Source organism: Tursiops truncatus, chromosome 4, assembly GCF_011762595.2.
Source record: "Tursiops truncatus isolate mTurTru1 chromosome 4, mTurTru1.mat.Y, whole genome shotgun sequence".
NCBI lineage: Eukaryota > Metazoa > Chordata > Mammalia > Artiodactyla > Delphinidae > Tursiops > Tursiops truncatus.
The window spans coordinates 16712015-16737160 of NC_047037.1; the positions used below are offsets into that span (position 1 = coordinate 16712015).

At 38.6% G+C, this 25146-nt stretch overlaps 1 long non-coding RNA gene across 1 annotated transcript in view; it reads left to right on the forward strand.

Moving 5' to 3' along the window:
- LOC141278446 (uncharacterized) overlaps positions 1-13883 on the forward strand; it is a 34665-nt gene extending 20782 nt beyond the window's left edge. The window contains exon 3 of the long non-coding RNA XR_012331198.1: positions 13500-13883. This is a non-coding gene — a long non-coding RNA (uncharacterized lncRNA). The remainder of the gene's footprint in view (positions 1-13499) is intronic.
- Positions 13884-25146: the final 11263 nt, after the last annotated feature.

Below are 25146 nucleotides of genomic sequence, written 5' to 3' on the forward strand. Positions count from 1 at the left end.
GTACTCAAATGGAATGTCTCTAATTGTAACTGTGTAAGTGGGTAGAGCTATTTCAGCTCTTTTAAATAGGCAGACAGTATGGTCCTACTTCCTGGGCTCACATGGGGAGCCATTTCCTGTTCCCTGCTATGTGTGTGGCCGATTTGACTTCCATACCTACAGTCCCTAAAGTACCATCTCTAGTACATATATATAGTTATGACTCGATCTGGGTTATAATACTGTAATCTCTGCTATTGCTCTGGGCTCCCTCTGCTTCTGTAACATGAAGATTTTCCCTTTCTATTTTTGAGTGTGGTCCTATACCTTTTAACACTTAAATATTCTATCCCTTATTTCTATTTCGGTGGGAAAGAGAGATCCAAATGAGGAACTGCTCCATGTTGACCCAGACATTCTGCTCTCTCTGTGCACTGTCAAGTCACTGAGTTATTAAGTGGCTTTTATCCAAAAGTGGATAACTAATGAAACTTAAAAGCTTTTGCACAGCAAAGGAAACTATAAACAAGGTGGAAAGACAACCCTCAGAATGGGAGAAAATGTTTGCAATCAAATCAATGGACAAAGGATCTCCAAAATATATAAACAGCTCATGCAGCTCAATATTAAAAAAACAAACAACCCAATCCAAAAATGGGCAGAAGACCTAAATAGACATTTCTCCAAAGAAGACATACAGATGGCCAAGAGGCACATGAAAAGCTGCTCACCATCACTAATTATTAGAGAAATGCTAATCGAAACTACAATGAGGTATCACCTCACACCAGTCAGAATGGGCATCATCAGAAAATCTACAACCAACAAATGCTGGAGAGGGTGTGGAGAAGAGGGAACACTCTTGCACTGTTGGTGGGAATGTAAATTGATATAGCCACTATCGAGAACAGTATGGAGGTTCCCTCAAAAACTAAAAATAGAGCTACCGTATGACCCAGCAATCCCACTGCTGGGCATATACCCAGAGAAAACCATAATTCAAAAAGACATATGCACCCCAATGTTCATTGCAGCACTATTTACAATAGCCAGGTCATGGCAGCAACCCAAATGCCCGTCAAGAGACGAATGGATAAAGAAGATGTGGTACATATATACAATGGAATATTACTCAGCCATAAAAAGGAACAAAACTGGGTCATTTGTAGAGACGTGGATGGACCTAGAGACTGTCATACAGAATGAAGTAAGTCAGAAAGAGAAAAACAAGTATCGTATATTAACACATGTATGAGGAATATAGAAAAATGGTACAGATGAACCGGTGTGCAAGGCAGAAATAGACACAGATGTACAGAACAAACGTATGGACACCAACGGGGGAAAGCAGGGTTGTGGGGGTGTGGTGGGATGAATTGGGAGATTGGGATTGACGTGTATACACTAATATGTATAAAATGGATAACTAATAAGAACCTGCTGTATAAAAATTTAAAAAACAAGGCATTTGGGAGGAGGCTTCCTTTTAAAAAAATGTGCAATTAGGCATTTGTTTAGCATTTCGCCTATTTTATAGAGGAGGAGATTGAAGCTTGGAGACTGAGGAGCTGCCTGAGGTCACACAACCTCTAAGGGGGTATTGCTTGGTCTGCTCAGCTCAGCTCAGCTCAGTGCTTGCCCTCATTCTGGCTGCACAGGCCGAGCTAGGCAAAGAGAAGGTCAGGGAACAAAAAAAAAAAAAGGATAGATGGTTGTAAAATGCACCAATGGTAAGGCAACCATTTTGAAACCTAAACATATTTCACTATTTTAGATTATAGAATTCTGAATATATTTCATTACTTTAATACAAAACAACATTCTTAAGAGGAAAGTTAAACAAGTAAGGTTTCTGAGGTGAAGGTCAGAATGAAATGTGTAGTCTCTCAAGAATTATACTTTTTCAAAACTGTATCTCCTGGATGTTATAGATGTGGCCTTGGGGAAGTTGGGTGTTTCATTCATAGGTGAGTAGGAAGGTTTTTGGGGCATGCCCTCTGAACTCTGTCATTAGTGTACTTCCATTCCCATTCAACTAGCAGCATCAGCTATGTTTCCCATCCCTCTACCCTCCCAAATGTAACAGCACTTTCCTGCAATGTTGCTAGTTGGATTCATTCTTGCCTCTCCTTAAGGTCATTGCCCGGTGAAGAAAAAGTGAAGCCTAATAAAAACTACAGGAGTACAATTAAATTGAATTTAAATGAACATTTTATTAGAGGAAGATAAAAGTTCTCTTCCTATTTGTTAATGAAATACCATTTTGATGCTATACATAATAGAACTAAGCAAGAAATTTTAGCCCTAGAAGGAAATTGCTAGCCTGGTAATGTTCTACCAGAGAAAAGAGCAAAGTGCCTTTTAAAAGCAGCTTTACCATCAAGTTAATTCTAAAAATCTCACAGCTATGAGATGTTCAATAACAGCTGAAAATTCGAAAAACTATCCAGGAAGGAAAACCAAGTAACAATAGTTTCGTAATTGAGTGAAAATCATTTGTTCAAGACAAGTGCCCAGCTCCTCCTTAGCAGAAATCCCAAGAGAAGAAATACGTGGAGCCACTGAACGATCAAAGAGAAGTGAAGAAGAGAAAAATATATTACATGAAAACTATTATTATTCTGGAGACAGATAAAAATGGTTTCCCATCTTGAAAGATGACATGAGCCAAAATAACTTCAATGGCCATTTGGGGAAACATGACTGACCAAGTAGCAGAGTGAAACATGCTCTCCAGGGAACTGAACAGGCCTTAGAAACCCCACAAATAAAAATGGGTAATGATCACGATGACAACTTATCTACATTTTTTTATTACCTTGAGAATCCATTAAAGAAAATAAATGTGTTCTCTCATAAGAAAGACTTTGTTCCAAAAAAATTATTTGGTATGCTTTAAAAAAACATATTTATAATTCACAGGCATGTATGTTCCAGTAAATCTTAGTATGAAAACCCAAGCAAGATAATTTGAGAAATCTATTCACTTTATTTATAGTTAGCACTAGGGAAATCAAATGGCTATGTTTCTGGTAAAAATGACTGATTTACATTTCATTGATATAAAAAAGATAAATAACAGTTTTATTGACTCTATTTTGAAATATTAACTTGTAAAAAAGTAAAAATAGGCATTCCTTATCTTTCATTATTTAACACACTTTCAATGTTCTCCTCTTCTAAATGTTCTTTTTCTGCCTTTTTTTCTTCCTTCCCTTTCTTTACTCTTATTCATGCAGTTTCATAGGATGATGACAGTCACAAGCATATGAATATCCATAGTAAACCCACAGCACTGAAGTCTTATTATGAGCCAGGCACTTTATATTTTAATCCTCATTTATTTGTCCTTTCAGTACCTGAGGAAAAATCTCCCACTTCATTGTGTTTTACAGAACTTCCTTCCTAGGGTATAAACCATTTTGCTGAACTTATTTTATATCTTTTTCTCTATTGGTCTAAGCTCCTTGAGGGCAGGACCCTCTAAGCACCTTTGTGTCTCCAGAAACCAGCTCAATACCCAGGACTGAACAAGTGGTGTTAACCTCATACTAACAAGCTTTTTCTTAAAGGGCCAGTAGTAAATATTTTAGACTTGAGGGCTATCCAGTCTCTGTCACAACCACTCCGCTCTGCCACTGTAGTACTAAATCAGCCACAGATAAAACGTTTTCCTAAAAATGAGCATGGCATAGCACAGGGAGATCAGCTCCATGCTTTGTGACCACCTAGAGGAGTGAGAGGGAGATGCAAGAGGGAGGGGATATATGTATCTGTATAGCTGATTCACTTTGTTATACAGCAGAAACTAACACAACATTGTAAAGCAATTATACTCTAATAAAGATCTTTAAAAAAATGAGCATGGCTCTAGTCCAATAAAACTTTCTTTACAAAAAGGTAGGCAGCCTGTATTTCAATAAAACTTTATTCACAAAAAAGGTGGGCTGCCCACAGCACCATAATTTACCAACGCCTGCCATAGAAGGGTGGGCATAAGCACAAAATTGAAGGCTAAAGGGTGAGTCTAAAAACATTGTAGCCTAGGTGAGAATTACTTACACCTCATGCAGTGTGTCCATAAATAAAATATGGTTGTCTTCAGGTTTTAAAACTTTATATAAATGGTTTCATAGAATAAATGGCTTCCTACAACATTTTGTTATTGAGAAATGTCTGTGTTGACACCTGTGGCCTCTAGTTCATTATTTTTGACTATTGTATAATATTCTGTTGTACCAGTAGACCACAATTTTCCCTTGCTCTTGATGATAGACATTTAGGTTATACTACCAAAAATGCTGCAACTATCTTATATAAATTCCCTTGAAAGCTGCAACTATCTTATATAAATTCCCTTAAAAATGTGCTATATTTTCTGAAGGGACTATACCTAGAAATGAAATTGCAAAGTCATCAGACATAAAAAACATTCAAGTTGAATAGATAGTTCCTATTGTAGGCAGAATAATAGTTCCTCAAAGAAGTCCATGTCCTAATCCCCAGAACTTGTGAATATGTTTGTTTACATGGCAAAGGGAAATAAAGGTTGCTGACTGACTGACCATGGGATGAGATTATTCTGGATTGTCCAGGTGGGCCCAATGTCATCACAAGGGTCCTTATAAGTGCAAGAAGGAGGAAAAGAGTGAGAGGAAGAACCAGAGAGATGGTAGTATGAAAAGGACTCAGCTCAGTGTTTCTGACTTGGAAGATGGAGGGAATGTAGACTGCCTCTAGAAGCTAGACAAAAACAAGGAAGCAGACTCTCTCCTAGAATTTCCAGAAAGGAACACAACCATCCTGACACCTTAATTTTAATCCAGAGAGACCCAGTTCAGACTTCTGACCTCCAGAACTGTGAGATAATAGATTTGTGTTGTTTTAAGCTACTTAATTTATTACAGCACCAATAGAAAATTAACACATATCCAGATCGCTCTACAAATGTGAGCTCATGTTAATTTATACACTTACTAGCAGTATATAATACCTGGAGTTATTGTTTGTATATGGTTTTAGGAAGGGCTATAACTATGTTTTTCAATATGCATAGCTACTCAGTACAATTTATTGCATCATTTCCCTACTGATATGCAATACCAATTTCATTATTATATCAAATTTTTATATATAGGTGGATCTGTTTCTTAGTTTTTTTATTCTGTACGACTGGTGCCTTTACCTAGCCTGTTTGAATACCATGTTATATTGATTACCATTTTTTAAATAACTTTTGTCATTTATAATTTCACCTTATTTTTCTTCAAAGTTTTAGCAACTCTTGGCATTTTGTTCATCCATATAAAGAATTCTCAGAAATTCTCTCTTAATATATTACTTCTCTGACGTTCTATTATTTTTTTCTCTGGTATCTCTTCTAGAAGCCTCTCTATTTTCCGTCTCTTACAACTGCTCTATTATTTCTTCTTCTTTTATTTAACTGATTTCTCTTTGCTTTGCTCTGGCATTTAGCACTCTTCTACCTAATTAATTTGTTTTCTTTACAGAGTTTCTCTCATTGCACGACTTGCAGAAGGTAAGGGGAAGCTAACGCTCCGGAATCCCCAGTTGACACTCAAGCTTATTTTTCCAGAGAGCAGCATTGTTCATGATAGCTGTTTCCTTAATGGTATTAGTATTCATGGACATTTCAGGAATCCTGTGAGTTAAAGAGGCTTTTGATAGCTGGCGTAGGAACCTAGCCACTATACAGAACAGTTGGTTCTAAGGAAAAATGTATTCTAGGTTCCAAACAATGAACTTTAAAATGAATTTTTAAAATACAATCCATTTGTACGGTGGAAACTGCCTTTATAAACACAAACTCACATAAACACCAGATGGATTTTGTTTGTTTGTGCTCCACAATCCCAACTCCCTCCACTTGTAAATAGACTTTATAGTGGCCTCCAAAATTATCTATCAACTTAATGACATCAAGAAAAATGTTTAGCTCTCTAAGAGCCAAGTCCAAGGTCTAGAAGATATTTTATTCAGCATTGAAAAATTATAATACACTGTGCTAAAGAATGCAAATAGCTAGAAGCCATACTGAAGAGAACTACCTAAACAATTTTATAAGGGTTTCTGTGGATATTCCCTTAATCATTGGCCAATGAACACCAAACCAAATGCACGCCACTTCCATAACCATTAGCTTTTTCATATGCCAAACTTTGAACACCATATCATTGGCTTTTAAAGCATATTTTAAGAAACATATTAAGGAAATACTCAGAAATACTATGGTAAGCTCTTTCCCACAGGGATGCTCATGACAAAAATTATAAATTAAATAAAGATTGTCTTTGGAGTCTATTCATCTTGGCATGTTTGATACTCCTTTCCATCTAGATAATCTTTTTCCAATTCAAATATCAACTACTTTTTAAGAAGTATTTTGCCCTTCTATATCCCAATAGAATTTCTCCTTCAACGCTCTAAATCAGTGCATTCATACTTATATAAAATTCACATATCCACAGTAATTTCACTGCAAAGTAGTTACTATTTGAGAAACTAATTCTGAAAGGACATGACCTTGCATTATTGAAAACAAAATGAGCCACTTTTCTTAGGAGTATATGCATTATAAAAGACATTTTTGAGAAAATGTCTCAACACAAAGGGATATATTTCTAACAATGGATTATCTAACATTATTATAGATGATGGATGATAAACTTATTTTCCCCCCACATTAAGGATCATGTATACAAAATTTAACCTTGAGTCCATGAGCACTTCAATGTGCTTTTATGAGTTTGCCTAATTTAATACCCCATAAGAGAAACCAGGCCATATTTATTCTACTGTGACACTTATTTCACTTAGCATAATGTTCTCCAAGTTCATCTATGTTGTAGCAAATGGCAGGATTTCCTTCTTTTATAAGGCTGAATAATATTCTATTGTACATGTATACATTTTCTGTATCTATTCATCTGTGATGACATTTGGATTGTTTCCCTATCTCGGCTATTGTTGAATAATACTGCAATGAACATGGGAGTGTAGATATCTCTTCAGGATTGATTTCACTTCTTTTGGATACATACCCAGAAGTAGGATTGCGGAATCATATGGTAGTTCTATTCTTAATTTTTTAAGGAACCTCCATATTTTTTCCATAGTTGCTGCATTATTTTACATTCCCATCAACAGTGTATAAGAGTTTCAATTTCTCCACAGCCTTGCCAACACTTGTTATCTTTTGGGGTTTTTTTGATAATAGCCATCCTAACCAGTGTGAGTTGATATGTCATTTTTTTTTTTTTTTTTTTGCGGTACGCGGGCCTCCCACCGCTGTGGCCCCTCCCGTTGCGGAGCACAGGCTCTGGACGCGCAGGCTCAGCGGCCATGGCTCACGGGCCCAGCCGCTCTGCAGCACGTGGGATCCTCCCAGACCGGGGCACGAACCCGTGTCCCCTGCATCGGCAGGCGGACTCTCAACCACTGCGCCACCAGGGAAGCCCCGATATGTCATTTTTAATTTGCATTTCCCTGATAATTAATGATGCTGACCATCTTTACACACACAAACACACACACACACACACACACACACATACACACAAAGAGCAGGGGACACAAGGAAGCTTTGGGAGGTATTGGATATGCCTGTTACTTTGATTGTCATGATGGTATCACAGGTGTTTGCATATGTTCAAACTCAAATTGTACACATTAAATATATGCAGTTCTTTATGTAATAATTATACCACAGTAAATCTGCTTTTAACTGCAAATTAAACAGTTTTATGGAGAGAAACAACATCCTAAATTGAATACATACGCATATAATCTGAAATTACAGAAGAAACAGTAAATCAAGTATGGAATATATTTTCTTTATGTCGGCAAACTGGAACAATTGTGGCTCTTATTTTATAACACTTTTTTTTTTTTTTTTTGCGGTATGCGGGCCTCTCACTGCTGTGGCCTCTCCCGTTGCGGAGCAGAGGCTCCGGATGCGCAGGCTCAGTGGCCATGGCTCACGGGCCCAGCCGCTCCACGGCATGTGGGATCCTCCCAGACCGGGGCACGAACCCGTGTCCCCTGCATTGGCAGGCGGACTCTCAACCACTGCACCACCAGGGAAGCCCTTTATAACACTTTTGAGCCATTCATGTCATGTGTAATTCACTCAAACAAGAGTAATTGCTAGACCCTTTCTGTAAGGGGTGCTGTCTCCTGAGACTGCTCAACTTAGATACCAAAATGTACTAGCAAATTCAATTGAGATATAGCTGGTACAAGTAATTATCTCTAGCAATATATAATTGGATAATAGAATTTAGAGAATAAAAAAAGATTAACTGAGAATGTCTGAACTCAAAACTCAGGAATGGACTATATATATACATGTAACCCCAAGTTTCACCAAGACCCAAAGATTGCAATAGTATTAACTCAGATTACACTGGCTCTTTCCTGCATTTTCCACAATAATATCCATGTTCTGCTGAGTAACTTGCATGCATTTCTGTGAGAACCCAGAGGATGATTTGCATGTACTTAAACTCCTTTGACAATCTCTACAACCACCTCTATTCACTCTTCTTGTTCTCCAATAATTCCATGACAGGCACTGACATAGCCACCTCTCAGCAGACACTGCAGTCACTATGCTGAAACTATGGAATAAAATGAAGGAGGAGAGTCACTAAAAACCTCTAAAAGCTGGAAAAGTTAAGAAACAGATTTTCCTCTAGAGTCTCCCAAAGGAATGAAGCCCTGAATTCCTTCCAACACCTGATTCTAGCCAAGTAAGACCCATTTCCAACTTCTGACCTCCAGAACTGTAAGATAAATTTGTACTGTATTAAGCCACAGGATTTGTGATAATTTTTCATACCAGCAATAGGAAACTAATATAGAAGGAAACTTATCTTCCCCGGTTCAATTCAAATTTTCCTTCCCTTTTGTTGGTTGGGTGTGACTTCCTAATCCTGTTATATTCTGCACTGGTTTTGTAATCCACAAGCATCTATTCCAGAATTTCTGTTTCTTTATATCAGGTCTTTAACACTAATTGCAGAGAATTTTAGGTCTTTTCCTTAGAGTTTATATACCCGTATCTCTAACTTTTGTTTTTCTGTTTGCATCTGTATCTCCTTCAGTTGAATTCTCAGCAAAGTGTTGGGTGCAGATAACTGTTATTTGGGAATGGCTTATATTGGGGATGGGGGATCTTTCTTTTCTACTTTTTATACTCTTTTGTTGCTCTTTCCCTCTGGGTCATTTTGGAAGAGAACAATTTGAAGGTTAACCACCACCTGAAAAAGCATTTCCCAAGATGCTGAAATCACTGTTTCTGTGGTATGTGGGTATCACACAATCAGACATCTTTTTTATTGGGGTATAGTTGCTTTACAATGTTGTGTTAGTTTCTGCTGCATAACGAAGTCGATCAGCTATATGTATACATATATCTCCTCCCTCTTGGACCTCCATCCCACCCCCCCGCTCCCATCCCACCCCTCTAGGTCATCACAGAGCACCGAGCTGAGCTCCCTGCGCTTATACAGCAGGTTCCCACTAGCTATCAATTTTACACATGGTAATGTATATATGTCAGTACCAATCTCCCAATTCATACCCCCCATGTCCACATGTCGGTTCTCTACGTCTGCGTCTTTATTCCTGCCCTGCAAATAGGTCCATCTGTACCATTTTTCTAGATAACACATTTTTTGTGAATAGAACAGCCTAGGATTGTGCTATGAAATCAACTTACACTGTGTGTGGGTTACACCAGGGGAATTAAATGAGAAAGAAAATGTTTATCAATTCATTTCCAGGGTTTCTCTTGGGGTGCTGAGATTTCAGCAAGTTCCTGAAAGAGTAAGAAAATGCTTTGAGAACTTGATAAGAATTACATACTAGGTACAGGAGCAAACGATAAGAAAATGGAAGATGGAGCTAGGAACAAAAGAACCACAAGACATTCATTTGGAGATAGGGAAAGAAGTCTAAAGGAGTGGAGGATAAGGAAGGAAACAGTCCTATGATCAATGCTGTTGATTTCCCTGCTGTATCAACATTTATTCAAAACATCTGAGCTTCCATAACTTCTCACATCCAACCAATGTTCCTATTCACTAGCAGAATTATCTTAAAGCTGAAGGTTAGTCAGTGGCTCAGCCTAGAAGGGAATTCCTACATAGTTTTTTGTTAACTACTTAATATTCCTTCTCCAATCTAGTACCTAGTATAGTTATTCAAGTAATAAATCTTAATTCTTAAAAAAAAGAAGGAATGCAGAATTCAGGTTAAAATACAAGTGGCAAAAGGTACATGTAATTTAAACTGTTTTCTACATGCAGCTAAAATTTTAGAGGTAGAGTTTGTTATTATTGGACTAGCATACATCATGTCAGGAGGTCTTAATAATTTTGGCAAGCAAGAAAGCTCATGGAAAGTTTCTCTGGCTAACAAAAATCCTTTTTAAGGACTCATGGAAGGTGTCCATTACAGAGAATGGAGAAATCCATGAGGAAAAGGCAACATTAAAAAATACTGTTTTTGTTCTGGCTCTCATGTTTTCTCTTTCTCTTTTTATAGAAACAAAATCAAGACATTCTTACTTTATAGGTCAATAAATCAAGATATTGGATCTGTGCAGGCTCAAAATGTATGTTTTGCCCATTTGGTCACAGGCAAAAGTAACAGACCTTTACATTCAAAATGTATAAATAATAAATGCCCAAAGACTTAATACTTAAAGTTTGGGGAACTTAAACATTTGGTGAATTTTCATTGAAAACATTAAAGTACTTTTTCCAGGTGTACTTTCACTAGAAGTATGAAGACTGTTTATAACACTTTTAGAGAGATATTCTCATTTACAAGATTTTTTTGAACTATGTTAATTTTTGCATATGACAAGCTACATTAGAAATTTCATATCCTTAGTTGTTTTTCTCAAACTTGATTTATGACAGTCTAACAAAAATCACAACATTTTCTTCCTTCTTTATAACCAAACTACTATGTGTTTTTTTAAAAGACAAAATCAGTTTAGCTGGACAGCCTGAGGCCAGCAGAATGGAAACCCAATTAAAAAACAAAACAAAACAAAACTTGGCCTTGAAAATATGCATGTCTTACCCGAGTTTAATTAAAACACATTTACACACACCTTTGTGTGAGAAGTTTGCAGTTTTCATAATTTATATATTTGATCATTATGGCATTCACTAAAGATAAATCTTATTTTAAAAATGATCATTAAAGGAGAATCTAAGAAAGTCTGAGTAACTGTTATACCTGTAACCCCTCTCCAGATAAAGCTCTTCCTTCTGTATGCGTTAACTTGCTTTGTCCCACATGAGCTGCATCATGGGCCATGATTCGTTTGAGCTCCAGATACTAAGACAATCATCCATTGATTGACACAAGGAAAACTAGTAGTCTGTAAGGTGGCATGGTGTTCTGAAATGGGAATGGAGTGGGTCTATTAACTAGGTTACTGACTCACTACTCAGATTTTCTTTCTTAGGGAGTTAGGTAATAGCTACATAGCAAGTCCTACCAGTTTGTCTTCAAAAATATTCTCCATGTCCATGCATTCCTTTTACCCCACTGCCACCACGCTATCCAAGACACCATCTTCTCTATCGGGCTGAGGCCATAGTTTCCTTATCTGGTCTCTCCACTGTGACCACTGACCTGTTAAAATCCATCTTCCATGAAGCAGAGAGTGTGTTCTTTTAAAAAATACTTAAGATCATGTCACTTACCTGGTTACAATTCTCCAGTGACTTCTCATTTCATTTAAACTTCAAACATATAAAACACAAAGAATTCCAACTCTGTCATGAACTGCTCTCTACCTGCCTTTTTAAATCTCCATTCTCTCTAATCTACTGTGCTCCAGCTATGCTGCCCTCCAGTGTCTTCCTCGGGCACACCAAAGTCTCTAGCACCTCAGGGCCTTTGCAACTGCCCTCTCCTCTCTCTGGGGCAATCTCCTCCCCCCTCCAGCAAGCTGGCTTCCTCTTCTTTTTCCTTCAGGTCTCAGTTCAAATATCTTCTTCAAGAGATCTTCCTCTAAAACAGTAATTCTCAATCCTCACCATGTATCAGAATCACCTAGGAAGCTTATAAAAACTTCAGCTGACCGCATCCCACTCCTAGTAATTAATCTGAATAGGACCATGGCATCAGAATTAAAACAAAATAAACCAAACCTCTACAGGTGATTTTAACTGCAGCCAGCTTGTGAATCAGCAATCTAAAGAAAATTACTATCTCCTCATATCCACCAGTTAGTGTGCCTCTTAGTATAATATGTATCCTACTCAGTAATTACCTTGTTTACCTGTTTTCCTGTTAATTGTCTCTTTCTTCCACTAAAATGCTGATTCTGTGAGGGCAGGGAAATTTCCTACCTATTCACTGCTGTATGCCCAATGCCCAACATAAAGTAGGTAAATGAAGAAAGGACTGAAGATCCTTCAGGTCAACAGACAGAAGTTTTAAGCATATGAAAGACAGTATGGAGAATCTGCCAACTAGAGAGGATATAGAATGAGAGAGTAAGTGGTGAAAATAGATGAAGAAACAAACTGAGCGATGAGAATGAAGCAGAGTGTAAACCATGGACTACAAAAAGCTCTCTTGGGCCACTGTCTTTTCCAATGAAACCTGAAAATTCAAACGCTAAGATTGAATCCTTTTTTGTGAGCCCTTAACATACCCTAAATTGTCTCAGTTCCGTGCAAACTCAGTTCCGTGCAAACAATGCCTACTTTGTTAACACACTGAGATGAAGGCTATCTCGTTATTGATTTTTAGCACAGAGAAGTCTTACCTTAGATCCTGAAGGTTTCTCCTTTTATTCAAACTATTTTGTTAGAAGCCTTCTTAAAAATATATATTACATTTACTTACCTTTTTTAAAAATACGTGAAGGAAATTTAACATTATCTTGATAACTCCAAGATTTTCAAAGTCAGATATTTTGCTATCTATATTACCTTGATAGTCTTAAGAAATCTTTAAACATATAGACCATATTATAAAAGTCTTTGGAACAGGGAAATTTTATGGCTCATAAAAACATTTTAAGTTTTCTTTTTTCAGTTTACAGGAGCTCTGCTTATACCTGCATGCCCTCACTGCTTATCTTGCTTATATTCAGCTGTGACCTTTTAAAGTTAATCACATCCTTTTTAAACAAATGCAAATACAAAGGCTCAGTAGTTCCCAAACTTGGCCATGATTGTAATCACCTGGAGAGCTTTAACATCCAGGAATGCCTGCCTGCCTCCCTCTTCAGACTGTAGAATTCATGATTTAATTGGCCAAGAGTGTGACCAGAACATTAGTTGTTTTTTGGCTTTGATTTTGAATTTTTGGTTCCCAGGTGATTCTAACCCTCACCTTCATGTTGAAAACCTTGCACAAAGGCTTAATAAAGAAGTTTGGAATGACCAGATTTTCTCCCTATTTTTAGGGGTAATTGTTTAAGCCGTCTTGACTCTTCCTCTTAGTTTGGTTCTCTCTTTAAGGTCCTTCAGGTGAATGCTGCTGTCCCCATCCAGACTCAGCCCCAAGGCTCCCATTTAAAATTCCAGATCAAGAATGGGCAACGTGGGCTTCCCTGGTGGCGCAGTGGTTGAGAATCTGCCTGCCAACGCAGGAGACACGGGTTTGAGCCCTGGTCTGGGAAGATCCCACATGACGCGGAGCAACTGGGCCTGTGCACCACAACTACTGAGCCTGCGCGTCTGGAGCCTGTGCTCCCCAACAAGAGAGGCCGCGATAGTGAGAGGCCCGTGCACCGCGATGAAGAGTGGCCCCCGCTCGCCGCACCTGGAGAAAGGCCACGCACAGAAACGAAGACCCAACACAGCCAAAAATAAATTAATTAATTCATTAATTAAAAAAAAAAGAACAGGCAACCTCCATTTTCCTTGTTTTCCTTTAGCATAAATATTAGAGCTGGAAGGGCCCTTTAAAAATAATCTAAATGAACTCTTCTATTTACAGGTGACAGATCTGAGGTAGGAAAGTAATTTCCCTGAGGTCCTGTAACTAGTTCCTCACAGAGGCGGCACTGCTGATTCTCCATTCCTCGCCAATTACAACACTGGTTCTATAGGAAGAGTGTGTCTGTAGCAAACTCTCTTAGGCTATTCTGGAGGGCAAAACCAAAAACCCACTCAAAAAATCACAGAGTCTCAGAAAGAATCAGGAGCATCTTACAAACCTCTGGTCAGGTCTCCTTAGGAACTGGAACCTGCAACTGGAAAAGCAGCAAGAACCCAGTTATTCTCTGCCCCTCTATGTGGGTGTGTGTATGTGTCTCCAGGCTACTTTCTCTGCTTCATTTTGCACATGAAGGTAAGTAATTGACCCCCCTGCTCCTGCATATAAATGTCCTTCAGTTTCTAGAACTAAATGAATCTATAACAAATACCTCTGTTTCAAAGTCTCAGGAGAAGGATCTGCTCAGCCCTTTTGGTCAGGCATCCACCCATTCCCCTTCCAGGAATGAGCAGGGAGCAAAGGCAGGTTGTAGAAACAAACATAGGTACAGGGTTACCTTAGAGCTGGTCAGAGTTCTAGGGAGAGATTCTCAGAAATGGGACACGTGGGATCTACTTACACAGTCATAAACAGCAATCTTAGCCATTCATAGTAGGACAACTTACAAAATTTGCATAACAAAATCTTGACTGTTTGTTTTTCTTTGACTCATATTATGAGATTAATAGCAGTAGTTCCTGCGCAGTCCCATATTGAAAGCTCTATTCCCGAAACATTGAGTTGTTTTTACTTTCAAAAGATTTTTTTTTTTTTTTTTTGTGGTATGCGGGCCTCTCACTGTTGTGGCCTCTCCCGTTGCGGAGCACAGGCTCCGGACGCGTAGGCTCAGCGGCCATGGCTCACGGGCCCAGCCACTCCGCGGCATGTGGGATCTTCCCGGACCGGGGCACGAACCCGCGTCCCCCTCAGCGGCAGGCGGACCCTCAACCACTGCGCCACCAGGGAAGCCCCAAAAGATTTTTAAAAATTAAATAAATAGCCGAAAGCTGAACTGCACCAAGGATACAATCATAGAGAAAGTAGTTCCACATGCATGCTTAGACGGGTGGCAGAACTTAGTAAAAACACAGTAGAGTAGCAAGCCCAGCCTGTCTTCTTTCACCCGCCTCACCGAGAAAGATTAGCCAGTAAAACTGGTTCAAGTAGCAAAGTGAAAATGGCCTCCAACCAGCAGCGTCGGCATCACCTGGGAACTTACTGACAGAAATTCTCAGGTCTAATCTAGACCTACAGAATCAAAAACTCTGTGTGTGAGGAAGGGGGGGCCAGAAATCTGTGTTTTAAACAGCCCTCTAGTTGATTCTGACCATTTTGAACTTTGGAAACACTAGAACAGAAAGCTATTGAGGCCATGGCCATTAATCTGACCTGGTATAAGCTGGTCATCTTTCCATACTGAGGTGAGGTGGAGAAATGAGCATGGGCTATGTCATGGGAATCTAGCTATGTCCTGGTGTCATCTTTACTAGAAGTATTATGGCCTTGAACAAGTCACCTAGCTTGTCTAACCCTTAGTTTCTTTCATCTTTAAAATAGAAAATAAGGTTTCTGAAAATCAAATTTGGAGCAATTCATGATTTTTTTTTTTTTTTTTTTTTCCTGCGGTACGCGGGCCTCTCACTGTTGTGGCCTCTCCCATTGCGGAGCACAAGCTCCGGATGCGCAGGCGCAGCGGCCATGGCTCACGGGCCCAGCCGCTCCGCGGCATGTGGGATCTTCCCGGACCGGGGCATGAACCCGCGTCCCCTGCACCGTCTGGCGGACTCTCAACGGCTGTGCCACCAGGGAAGCCCCGCAGTAAGTTTTTTGAAGAGAGAATTTTTTTTTTTTTTTGCGGTACGCGGGCCTCTCACTGCTGTGGCCTCTCCCGTTGCGGAGCACAGGCTCCGGATGCGCAGGCTCAGCGGCCATGGCTCACGGGCACAGCCGCTCCGGGGCACGTGGGATCCTCCCGGACCGGGGGACGAACCCTTGTCCCCTGCATCGGCAGGCGGACTCTCAACCACTGCGCCACCAGAGAAGCCCCATGATATCTTTTTGATTAAAAAATTTAAAATAATTGTACCACAATTTTCATAGCCATAGACTATACCCAGTGCTGAAGAATAAAATCCAGAAATACAGAGTGAATAGCTCTCCTGGGGGTTAGGCCTCTGAACTCAGACTAGAACTAAACATCAGCTCTTCTGGGCCTCCAGTATGCTGACTCATCCTGCAGATCTTGGGACTTGCCAGCCTCCATAATCAGGTGAGCCAATCAATACATATATACTGGTTCTGTTTCTCTTGTGAACTCAGACTAATAAAAAGGAGTGAAAATTATAGAAATAATGATAAGAATGAAAGAGAGAAAGTTCTAGGAAGAAAGAAAAGCGGTACAGAGATCTGGAAGCAGAGGGTATAGCATCTTAAAATAATTGAAATAAAAATTACAATAGCAAATATTTACTTAGTACTTACTGTATGTCAGACCTTGTTTTAAGTTCCTTTCACATGTTACCTCATTTAATCCTCACAACAGCCTCATGAAGTAGGTTCAGTTATTATCTCAGAGTGCAAATGAGAAAGTTGAGGCACAGAGAATTTGAATAACTTGCTCAAGGTCACAGAGATGGAACGAAAAGAACCAGGTACCACAACCAAGTGTTCTATCTCCAGATCCATGCTCTTAACCATGACTCCTTCACTTCTCTTTGGGGCTGGTGACGAGAATAAGGAAGTGGTAAAGAGAAACGCCAGATCATGGGGAATCTTGGAAGCCCTGTTAAGGCATTTGAGCTTTTCCCTAAAAGCAGTGGGAACCACAGAAAGGAAAGTTTAAAGCAGAAGAGTGACAAATCAGATTTTAACAGATAAGAAAAGATTGCAGGGAGGAAAATGGAATGGGGATAGCAAGACAGGTGATTTTTGCTTTGATACAAGATTTTCTCTTTTAACCACTTTAATTGAACATTTAAGAATAGTTTAAATCACTCCAGAAAATCCATACTATGGGATTAAATGAAACCATGTGTGTAAAATTCTGTAAATTGTAAAGCAGTATAGAATTTAAAGAATTTTTCATTCAATAAAAAAGTACTCCAGAAAATATCAAAAGCAAAAATTCAAACAATATAAACGTGTATGTTAATATCATTTAAGTTTTTCTTTTTTTTTAACATCTTTATTGGGGTATAATTGCTTTACAATGGTGTGTTAGTTTCTGCTTTATAACAAAGGGAATCAGTTATACATATACATATGTTCCCATATCTCTTCCCTCTTGCGTCTCCCTCCTTCCCACCCTCCCTATCCCAACCCTCTAGGTGGTCACAAAGCACCGAGCTCATCTTCCTGTGCTACGCGGCTGCTTCCCACTAGCTATCTACCTTACATTTGGTAGTGTATATATGTCCATGCCTCTCTCGCTTTGTCACAGCTCACCCTTCCCCTTCCCCATATCCTCAAGTCCATTCTCTAGTACGTCTGCGTCTTTATTTCTGTCTTACCCCTAGGTTCTTCATGACATTTTTTTTTCTTAAATTCCATATATATGTGTTAGCATACGGTATTTGTCTTTCTGACTTACTTCACTCTGTATGACAGACTCTAGGTCTATCCACCTCATTACAATGGAATATTACCAGTCCTATTCTTAACTGAAAACATCAGGTGTCCACAACAAAGCCTGCCTTAGCAGAGAAAGTCTCAGAGAAAGAAAGTCGCAATAAATATGCCCCTAGGCTGCCTCTAGTTTTGTTTTCATTCTTAAGGGTTGCTAGTTGAATACCACGGATAAAAATAGGAAATTCTTGCCAAGGCTTTAACTTGATTTATAGCAATACTCCTTGAGTGATGACATGTGTTTGACGTCCACGATCCCTCAAGAAAGATACCTGAGAGTGTACTTAGCTTCCTTTTTCTGTAGGAAGAAAGTTTTTGAAGACTGTGGCTAACTGCCCTGAGGGGACACATGGCAGAGCTTGGACTGAGCTTTCCTTAAGGGGCCTCCTCATTGTAAGCACAGACTCCTGAGGTCTTTTAGTTCAACGCCCTCGTGTTCCTGGGTGTCCATTACTGGTTCTGTGTCTATGGGAGTACACGTATAGATATCTGTAATTTTCAACAACTTATTGACAGAAAGAAGCACGAGGGTGCTGAGCTCAAACCCGTACCTCTGAGAAACTTTACTTTGGATTTTAGCCTATGTGTTAAACCTCATGAAACTTTATACATGGGCAGAGAATACAAGTCCCAAGAAAAGCAGTCTGATCATTAAGCCTCTGTCTCATTTGAAACAGGTTTTTTTGAGCCAAAGCAACAGCTTTTTGTTTGGTGAGCATCTTTTTCCTAGGCAATATGAGAGTTGACTTCAAAATTTACTCAAATAAAAGTGTGTGTGTATTTTAATTCCAAATTCCATTCTTCTTTCAAATGTATTTTTTGCATAATTTTCAGCTATTCTGCATGAGTTAAAATTGCTAGTTGTTTCTTCTCTTCTGATTACTATTCCAGTCCTCTTGGGATTGGCTCTGTTACATTAAAAGGATTTTACTTTATTTTTTCTTTACCCTGGATCTGCGTCCCTGAACTTGTTCATTTAGACTTTGGGCCAGTAACTGATTATTCAACAGGGAGATATGGTCACAAAAAATATTGATTATAGATCACATGGATTTGTGTGGCTCTCTCACAGGATGTGGTGTAAAAGTAAGCTAAGTTGGGCAATTCTTGTTTTCTGGTAAAGTAATTGAAATCTTTGAATAATAAGGGTTTTTTTTTCCATCTATGAAATTTGGCTTGAATAGGATTTCTTTCCCTAACAAAGTACTTTCAAGAATTGTATTATTTTTAAAACAGAACATGATCCCAATAGAAGAATAAGCCAAGAACATGAACAGGCAATTCAAAGAAAAGGAAATGACCTTTAAACACATGAAAAGATGTTCAACTTCATGATCATATGAGAAATGTACTTAAAGATTATAAGGGAATGACTTGTTTTTTCATCTATCAGTCTGGAAAAGATTTAAGAGTTGGCTATTACCCTATTTTGACCAAGAGATAAGAAAATATACACTATGATATATAGTTGAGATGGTGTAAATTAGTTCAACTTTTGAAAGTCAATTTGACAATATTTGTCAGTTTAAATTATAAATATCCCCTTCTCTGAAATTCTACTTCTAGAAATTTTTCTTATAGAAACCCTGTACTACATGCATAGAGATGTTTGTACACAGTTATTATAGCATCCATGCGTCAGAATACTGTGGAGCTCTTAATAAGGGAGAGCTATAAAGATTGATATGAAATGATATGAAATCAACTCCAGGTTATATTAACCGGCGAAAGGAAGATACAGTACAGTATGTAGAGTGCGTTACTGTGTGACTAAAAGAAAATGGCACTGTATGCATATACACGTTACATATGTATGGGTATGAAGTATAAGAAACTGGCAAAGTAAACTGCCTCTGGAGAGGACTGCCAAACTGAGGAACTAGCAGACTAAAGTGAAATGGAAGTTCACTTTTTACTGTGTATCTTTTTCTCCTGTTGGGATTTTTTTTTAAAGCATGAGCACTATCTTGTATTTTTTTTTAATAGCATTTAAAAAAAAATAAGAAATTATGCACTTATCTACATGATGGTATGTAAAAAAAATGCCAGTATGTATAGAGGAGTTCTATTTACCTGATTTAACTTGATAAAGACGATATAAAGCCCTTTTTAAAATGCACATTAATGATCTTAAGTCTTAATGATACTACAGCTGATGAAAATGATCAATTTAGACAACTTATTGTTTTGTCTACATGGCAAAAACATATTTGTTACACCCCTGTGTTTTCCAAATCAATGCATAGTCAGAAAATTAACATCCTCTTACAGGGACTCACACCCGAATGGGCCTCACTATGAGGTCCGTTTCCTCCTGTCCTTTCATACTATCCTCATTATTTCTCATTTAGACCAGGAGCTGGTCAACTCGTTCTGTAAAGAACCAGAAAGTAAACATTCTAGGCTTTGTGGGCCAAGAGGAAAAGCTGAGGATATTATCTATGTGCTTATATAACAAAAGAGAAAACAAATTTCTCCAATTTTTTACTGAATAAATTAAAAATATAATTATTGAGAAAAAAATGTAATGTAGATCTACTAATGAGAAAAATAGAATTCAAGGAGATAAATTTTGCTTAATTGGGGTTCAAGGTTAGTGTTACTTATCATCAAGTCGATTGAAAATGTTTATTTGTAAAAATCTTTTTTACCTCCTGGGCCCATTAAAAAGAGGTGGTGAGTCAGTTTGGGCCTAAGCGCTGTAGTTTTCCACCCCTAATTTTAAGGGCAGTGTCCTCACCAACCAAGCTACCTTCTTGCCTCTAGTATTTTGACAAGTGGACCCAATCTGCCTCAGAGATACTGCTAACCTCTAGTGTGACCACCCACTCTTCTGCTTAAATCTTGCAGTAATTTCCCACCACTCAGACTACAGAACAAAGCCTGAGCCCCTTGGCCCATCACGCCAGGTCCTCCCAGCACGCTCCTTGCTGGGTCTCAGCCTCATCTCCTTCCTTTCCAGCCCTCAACCCGCCTCCCATCCCAGACACACAGGCACTTCTTGCTGTAACAACTCTGAACTACTTTCTGGCACACCGCATGGCGTTGTACCACCTCATACCTGCTGCTTCCCTGTCTGGAGTACTTCCCTTCCTTTTCTGTTTGATGGGCTCCCAGCTGCAAAGTGCTCACCACTCACCCCTCTGGGAAGCCTGGCTGCCCCTCCCCCACCCCATCCCCATCAGAATAACAATTTCACCACCTCCGTAGTTTGTCTGCACTTCCATTCTTGAATGGATAACATTTATTGTATTTATTAGTAGCAGATTTCTATTGCCTTTCCTATGTCTGATTTATCTATCTCTAACCTCTAGAATATGCCTAGAACACAATAGTTACTCAATAATTTTTGTTAAACTGACCTTTTATCAATTACAGAGCAATTATGATGGTGAATACAGCTGAGTCCATCACCCACCCACTTAGCACGTATGATGTTAATAACGTCCCAAACTTGTATTTTTTGGGTGAAATAATTAGGCGAACCCTTCAGCTCGAGCGTCATCAGTCATGTTCAAACATCTGAGAGCTTTCCCTTTTGACTGAGATGCCTAGGCTTTTGCAAGCACTTATTGTACTTAAAGGCTAAAACATGTTCACAGACATAGTCCCAAAGGACAGCTCTCCAGATGAGAATTCGCTCATAAAAATATATAATACTTGCAGGAGGAGTTTAAGCTTAAGTACTCCAGCGCTGCTATATAATTTACTCCAAACCCAGAGCAGATATGGAGGATGGGGGTGGGAAGAAGAGGTCAAGAATAAATCTTTTTAGAAAAATTTTATTGAGGTATAATTGGCATATAACATTATATTGGTTTCAGGTGTACAACATAATGATTCAGTATTTGGATATACAGCAAAATGATCACCACAAAAAGTCTAGTTCCCATCTGTCACCATACAAATTTAACTTTTAGGATTTCCTTTCTTGGCAACTTTCTTTTTTTTTTGCGGTACGCGGGCCTTTCATTGTTGTGGCCCCTCCCGTTGCGGAGCACAGGCTCCAGACGCGCAGGCTCAGCGGCCATGGCTCACGGGCCCAGCCGCTCCGCGGCATGTGGGATCCTCCCGGACCGGGGCACGAACCCGTGTCCCCTGCTTCAGCAGGCGGACTCTCAACCACTGCGCCACCAGGGAAGCCCTTGGCAACTTGCTTGGTATGCTCTATGATATTACTGACTGCAGTGGCCATGCTGTACATTACATCCCCATGACATTTATTTTATAACACTTGACCCCGTTCACCTGTTTTGTCCACCCCCAAACACCCCTCCCCTCTGGCAACTACCATTTTGTTCTCTGTACCTATGATTTTGATTTTGTTTTGATTTGTTTTTTAGATTCCACATATAAGTGAAATGATGCAGTATTTGTCTTTCTCTGACTTATTCCATTTAGTGTAATTCCCCCAAGTTCCATCCATGTTGTTGCAAAGGGCATGATTTCATTCTTTTTTATGGCTGAGTAGCATTCATATATATATACATATTATATATATATAATGTGTAGATATATGTGACATCTTATTTACCCATTCATCCATTGATGGACACTTAGGTTCTTTCCTTATCTTGGTTACTGTAGATAATACTGCAATGAACATAGGAGTGCATATATATTTTTAAATTAGTGTTTTAGTTTTCTTCAGATAAATATCCAGAAGTGGAATTGCTGGGTCGTATGGTAGATCTATTTTTAATTTTTTGAGGAACCTCCATACTGTTTTCCATAGTGGCTGCACCACTTTACATTCCCACCAACAGCGTGCAAGTGTCCCCTTTTCTCCACATCCTTGCCAACACTTGTTATTTCTTGTCTTTTGATAACAACCCTTCTAACAGGTATGAGATAATAGCTCACTGTGGTTTTAATATGCATTTCCCTATTAATTAACAATGTTGAACATATTTACATGTGCCTCTCAGCCATCTGTACATCTTCTTTGCAAAAATGTCTTTTTAGATCCTCTGCCCATTTTTCCATCAGGTGTTTGTTTTGTTGTGGTTGCGTTGTATGAGTTCTTTATATATTTGGGATATTAACCCCTTAACAGATATATGATTTGCAAATATTTTCTCCCATTCAGTAGATTGTCTTTTCATTTTGTTGATAGTTCTCTTTGCTGTACAGAAGCTTTTTAGTTTGATATAGTCCCACTTGTTTATTTTTGCTTTTGTTACCATTGCTTTTGGAGTCAGATCCAAAACTTCATCACTGAGACTGATATCAAGTGGCTTACCACCTATGGTTTCTTCTAGGAGTTTTATAGCTTTAGGTCTTACATTCAACACTTCAATCCATTAGGAGTTAATTTTATGTGTATGGTGTAAGACAGTGGTCTAGTTTCATTCGTTTGTGAATACATCTTTTTAAAGTGCTAAAGAAGTTCTTCCAGGAAGAACTCTTCACCAAAATATTTTAGTTTGTGCCTCTATATAGATACAGTCACTATTGTGTATAATTTGGGGGACTGTGGAATGCCAAGGTATTTCCCATCAGTTGTGGGTTTCTTTGTGCCAGGCCACAATAAAATAGCATGCAATGAAATTCTCCAAGTGATCATATTTTCTGATAATGACTGTTTAGGAGTTCCATGGCCTTTGCCAAAGCTGGACCTTGTGCCTTGGATGTTCTTAGTCTTAATCTTCATGGTTTCAAATCCTACTCATGGTTTCAAACTCTCCAACTGCTCTGGCTTGCATGTCATGGAATCTACACCAGCCCTCACTCTAATACGTCCATTTAGTTTATGGGGTCTTTAGTTTATGTCCATTTAGTTAAATGGGGTCCATTTAACGTTATCTCACTATCAGCTTCTTAGTGACCCAGTTCAATTCTTGAAAGGAAGAGAAAAACTGGCATAAATTGGGGGTCTATTGTCCAGTTCTGATCTAAGACAGCTGTGGCCTGAGGGATGAATACAACACAAGGTACCCTAAAAGTTGTGAATATATGCCTTCTAAGATGCTAATGTGAGAGAGGATACAAATGCATGAGAAATGCCTAGGCAATTGTGGTTAGGCATAAGGGCATGCACAGAAACCATGCGCCCCTCCACACACACACAGTCACACACGCACAGACCCCATAATTTCTCTGTTTTGAATTAATTTAGCCTGGGCCTCCTTATATGAGAAACCTTTTTTGTTCATCATTTTGCGTTTTGTTTATCCTTCAGACTATTGAGAGTGCAAATAAAATTTTTTAAAATACATAGGCCCATCTTGTCCAATGCATCCAAAAATAAGTAAACAAACATAATAAGAAGTATCTCACCCAGAGACTACCAGGCACCTAGTAAATGGGCATTCAATGGCATGCCCACTCTCATAAAAACATTTGTTTTGTCTATTGATTCATGATACTGTTTTTAAAAACCGACTATACCAAGCTCATTGTCACTCATGGCTCAGCTAATTCAAACAGAATGGCACTAAAAAGAAAACTGGAAGAAAGTACAAGTACTGAGTAAAACCTCACTGAACCATGGATGTAACCCCATGATTTGCATGTTCAGTTCTCTAGTTTGGTGCTTATAATACCTCCCAAGTGTACATGGAAACAGTAAATAGAGTTTTTTACTTAGTTACATAATGGAACCTTAGAAACCCAACTCAGAGTTCCTTAAAAAAAACAACCTCTGTGACATTACACTCATGGACTGTCTCCTATAGCTCAGCCAGCAGGACAAACTCAATCTGGGCATGTTTCTCAGGATTCTGAGTTCCAGTACAAGCCTTCCAAATAGTGTTAATGATGAGTCAGTTGAAAATGTAGTGTGCTACAGACCCCATAGAAGCCACTTAAATTTAACAGCAAGAAAGCACTGAAACCAGAGAGCAGACTAGAGGCAAACTGTAGTTGACCCCGTTGAAGGTAGCCTGCAGTACTTATAGTCTCTTCTGGTCTGCCAAATTAATTCCTTCAACCTATTCCTCAATCTTTTTTTCTTTTTCTGAGATGAAATCTTTCCAGAGTTTCTACTTGTTGTTAATATTATCAATTTTTTCATCAAAGTTTGTACAAATAGACTTTCCCTTTCTTTTCCACTTCAAATTTTCTTTTAAAAAAATCAGGGTCCCCCCTAAGAAGCATTTTAATATTCTTTTTTACTTACAGTTTTTAACTTTGAGTTGTCTTTTCTTTTAATATCTCCCTATATCATCCCTTTCTGACATTTAATAGCTGAAACACTCAACATTTCAAAAATACTCCTTTACCAATATTATATATACTTGCTATTCTTTTCCTGTCTTTCATCTTTCCTAAATGATCCTTGACTTTCTTTTTCTTTCCAAATATTTGTTCGAAATATGTCTTTGTCCTATTGTAGTCAAAAAAAATTGTTTTAATTTTTCCCTGATGATTTTCCATATCTACATATGTACAAACGTTTGTGAAATGGTCCAAAAATCTAAAGCCCTAAGCATCATAATAATCAAAAGAAAAAGCCCCAGACATAATTTGTTGTGCATAAAAGGTGGTAACAGCCTCTGGCTC